Genomic DNA, 4,642 nt, shown 5'->3' on the forward strand with positions numbered 1-4,642 from the left:
AGAACACATCCAGCCAGTCACTGTCAGAGAAACAGGACTATTATATGAAAAACTTAACTGAATTGAATACAACAACAACAACAAAAACACCCTAATGAAGCGTAAAAACATTTGATCAAGAAAATATGTTTTTTTTACCACAGTGTTTCCATTTAGCAAATTTATTTTCATCATTACAGTTTGGCCAATTTGATTGTTAATGGAAATGCACCTCATAGAATTTTCCTTTTGACAGATTCCAGAGACTAAAGGAGATCAGTGCCATAAAAGATTGATTGTGATCTCTCCTGCTCTTTGAACATAGGTGAGTAGGCTTGTTATATCCATTGTAAATCTATAATGTCTCCACCTGATAGGGAGGAAATTAAACCTTGATGTTTTCCGCACTGTACAAGGAGCTTTTTTTTTTTTAATGTTGTAATTGTGGGATAATTGTTCTACTTAAAGAAAAAACAGTATCTGAGCCGCGACTGCATGACTTTTATTTCACAGTTTAATTCATATTTTCTCAACACAAATGAGGGATTCATGACTTCCACCCAGACTCCAGCAAACACACAGGTTTTTAATAAACACACGTTAACAGTACAGCTTATTGTCGGCATAAACATGTCTGAAGCATTTTATCAGAGTACACTGCTGTTCTCACCTTTCCTGTACTTTAATACTGGATTTTTTTAAAGGCATTCCAGGAAGGAAATAATTTTCCCAAATGTATCAACTGTATACGTTTTATCTACTAAAATGGTGTAGTCGAGTAGAAGGAACATGAAGATTCATCTTTGAGGTTTGTTTTGAGAAAAAATAGAGCAGTCTGCTTTAGAACTCCATTTTTTTCTCACTTCATGCAAATTAATATCAGTTTTGGTCAATAATGAGGCTTGAAGTGATGTAAAAACATATACATGCACACAAACAGGACCACTTAGCAAAGCCACCTGAGTCAATCTACTTGGAAATTCAGTTCAGCCATTTTTATCTTTGATCTGAGCTCTGCACAGGTCAAATAAGTAAAGATTAAATAACAGTGCATGCCAATAAAACAATATTTGGTTCAAAGAGTCTCAATGGTTCAACAGAAACTAGGAAAGATAAGAGTTTCAACTCTCAGTGAGAAAGAAAATGCTGAAAAATTAGACAAAAATCATATATACATTTTTTTTTAAATATTTTCCTATCTATATGTAAGTGTGTGAAGTCCCTTTTTTAAGTCTATCAAATGCACCTTTTAGGAACTAATTTGAACGACAAAATACATTTGATAATGCACATCAACTCTGTATGACTGTTATGATAATTGTGGGCACTTTTCAACTAAAATTCCTGTGTGCTGAACAGGTTTCCTTTCGTTCTTGACCCAGGTGTCGAAAGGACAAACAACAAGAACAGAAGGCTCCTCTTGGTTTGGCATAAAGCAAAGAGAAAATAATTAAGACCACTGGGTTTATAGCAGGCATAGAAGGTCAGAGGTTGAGCCGCAGATTCAGAGTTTGGCTGAAGTTTTTTCCCCAAGGCAACAACAGCTCACTAAACGGACTTGTTGGCAGGCCAGTGATAGAACTGTATGCTATTTTTACACCTCAGCAATAAGCAGCCCCATCTCGAATGGTTGATAAGTTGAGGTGTGATATAGAGCGTTTTAGAACAAAACTATCTGAGATCTTCAGAAACAAGCAGGTTGGATTTTAATGGAAAATCCAGAGACATTTTAGGAGCCATTTAGATCTGCAAAGTGTAATGTTAGTTTTAATGTTAGATTGAAAGCACTTTGACTTTAGATTAGTATGAGCGGCTAAACACTTTTGAAAAACATTGACTCTGCCCATCGACAAAGTTAAAAGGTGCTAATTTTTAATGCATAAACATAAACATGATCCAAAGTTTGAAATCTAGAAAATAAACTTCCTGGACTATTAAATTTTATATTGAACTGCATGCAGATATTTTTAGTTTACCCATTTCCAATATTTAATGTATATTTCTAATTAGAACTTTTCAAATGAAATATAAAAGGAAACCTATTTATCGATGTGTAAAAATTAAAGGAGAATCAAGGTATAAAGGAACTAAGCTGCTTCTCAGAGGATCCAAAGCATCACTGGTTTTCAAACAATGTTTGAAATTCATCACAAAACATCACTTTGTAAAAGTGCAAAGAATAATCTTTACTTTTTAACGCAGTTACAAGCGGATGCTACACGTTTAATCTTTATAGTCTGAGCTCAGTTTTTCAGTTCAGTTAAAATAATATTTGTGTTTTCTAGCTTAATCAGTTTAACTTGCCCTTTTTTTCCTATGACACATAACTGCAGCCGTGTGTAGGCACCCTCTTATGTTCCTACTGCTGTGTAGGTTAGGTCTATGGTTGGCAAATCAATGAACCAATACTTGTTTGCGTAAACTACATGGCCACACTGTTGGACCTACCACAGGGGCGAGTTTGCTGGGGGCTGAGCATGTAGCTATACTCTTCTCTCTTTTCCAGATTCCACCAAATCTGATTTAAAAAACTGCTAGAAAAAATGGACAGAGCATAAAGTTGGTGGTTGAACAAATACTGCAGAATTGCAATTATAGATAGAATGAAGCAGAATGATGAAAGTGGTCTTTATGTCCTCCAGCGGCCCAAGTGTATAGCAGCAAAACTAGAAACAGCTCAGCATAACCTGAGCCACTCTAACTATAAGCTCTATAAAAAATAAAGTTTTATGTCTAGTCTTAAAAGTAGACATGGTCTCTGCCTGTCCGGTGGTGATATCATTAACAGCAAAATGGGCCGTAAATTAAATTATGCTTAAAGCCCAAATCGATCTTGGATTTCTCAGTTTTCTGTGAAAACTAAAGTATTAGACAATTACCTTTGTTTAATCCAGTTAAGTGATTAATTTAGACTTAGAGAGACTTAGATAGATTCATTTTGTATACTAGAGTGTATACAAAAATAAATTTAATTTAAAACAGCTCTAGACAAGTTAAATAATAAACTAAAAAAGCTGATAATGCCATTCACTGGCTGTATTCAAAGCCTTTTGTAAAACCTGGACACATCAGAGGCAATGTTTATAGCTTGGGCTCCAAGCCAAACTCTTAATAAGCAGCTCCAACCAAAGGTCAAGGCCATGGAAAGGTTGCATCACTGCATCAGATCAGCGTGATTATTCAGACACTTTCAAGTTTTATAGGCAGGAACTGCTTTTCCTTGATGCAAACACTCACCTCAGACGTTCCTCTTTTCCAAAAGCTAAAACATCACACAAACACACACCTCTAGACAGACAGTTTCATGGGAAGTGCAAATGGAGACATACAGTGTTTGGATGTAACATGATACTATAAAGAGATTCACTGATGTGTTTGCTACCAAATCTGTCAAAGGACCCTTTTATTACAGGTCAACAAAAACCATCAGAAACCCTGAAAAACAAACATCTCCTTTTTTTTTTTTAATGCAATAACTTTCTAATTACTGGAATTACATTAAAAATGTCAAAATGGTTCATTAGCAATGTTGAAATTCATTTAATTAATCGAATTTCAACATTGCTTAATTAAGTCTTTAGGTAGGATTCTTTTGCGGGTGCCAACACCACGCATCTACTATTGTTCTTTTCATTGTAACACTACTTATTGTTCAATCTGCTACTGTTTTTCTACTTCACAACAGACTCACACAGATACCGACAGACAAGAACAGTATTTACACTATTTACAGCATCTTATCATTTTGTTTTTTTTATCTAAAATGATATAAAATGAGAAGCAAAGAGCTCAGGGTTTGGACTGGACTGTGCCTTTAAATTCAGTCCTACTGCAGGAACCTCAGAGCCATGCTTGGATTTTTTCCGACGTAATAAAAAAGGTTTGGACGTCACTGGATTGGGAGTACCGGTACAATGGAAAAGTCTGGATGTAGGTAAAGGTATGAAGAGGGGGGGGGGGTAAAACTTATCCTGGACCAGAGGTTAAAGACGATCCTCAGGCTGAATCCCATTTCCCACCATCCTATTCTGTCATCTCTTTGTTCTTCAAACGTTTTGGTTTAATGTTCAGCAGTTTGGAAAAAGAGCTCTACTTTGCTTTCTTTTAATCATTAGGATTAATTTATGGATGCATTTTAGCTACAGTAAATATGGATTATTTAATAAAAAAATTATCTGTGAAACTTTTACATCTGTTTGCAAAATGTAAAAAATAGGAGATTTAATGCCTTGTTTGGTCGCAAACATTATTTTGGAATTGATTTACATTCATTTTTGGTTGTATTTAAATATTTGTGTCCTTTTAAACTGTACTACAGACAGCTTAAACTGCTAATTTTAATAGATAAAGTTCTACATTCCATAAGAAAATGACATGTTTAACTTATAATTTATAAAAATCAAGCCTATTTTCCTTGATTTATATTTTAAATCAAGGAAAATATTGTTTGTATTGATAAAGATCCCATCTCAGAAGCTAGAGCTTTTAATCTGAAATTGTGTTGAGTCAATATATATTTTTGTCTGTATAACTCAACCAAAACCTGAAGCAAAAGTTTGGCTCAAATTTAGGATTTTGAACTTATTGTGTATTCTTATGGGTTCCTTTTCAGTCATTAAAACTCTATGTTGGTTTAATATTAGACTTAAACAACTTTTATTGT

Source organism: Cyprinodon variegatus, unplaced genomic scaffold, assembly GCF_000732505.1.
Source record: "Cyprinodon variegatus isolate N-32 unplaced genomic scaffold, C_variegatus-1.0 Scaffold1089, whole genome shotgun sequence".
Taxonomy (NCBI): Eukaryota; Metazoa; Chordata; class Actinopteri; order Cyprinodontiformes; family Cyprinodontidae; genus Cyprinodon; species Cyprinodon variegatus.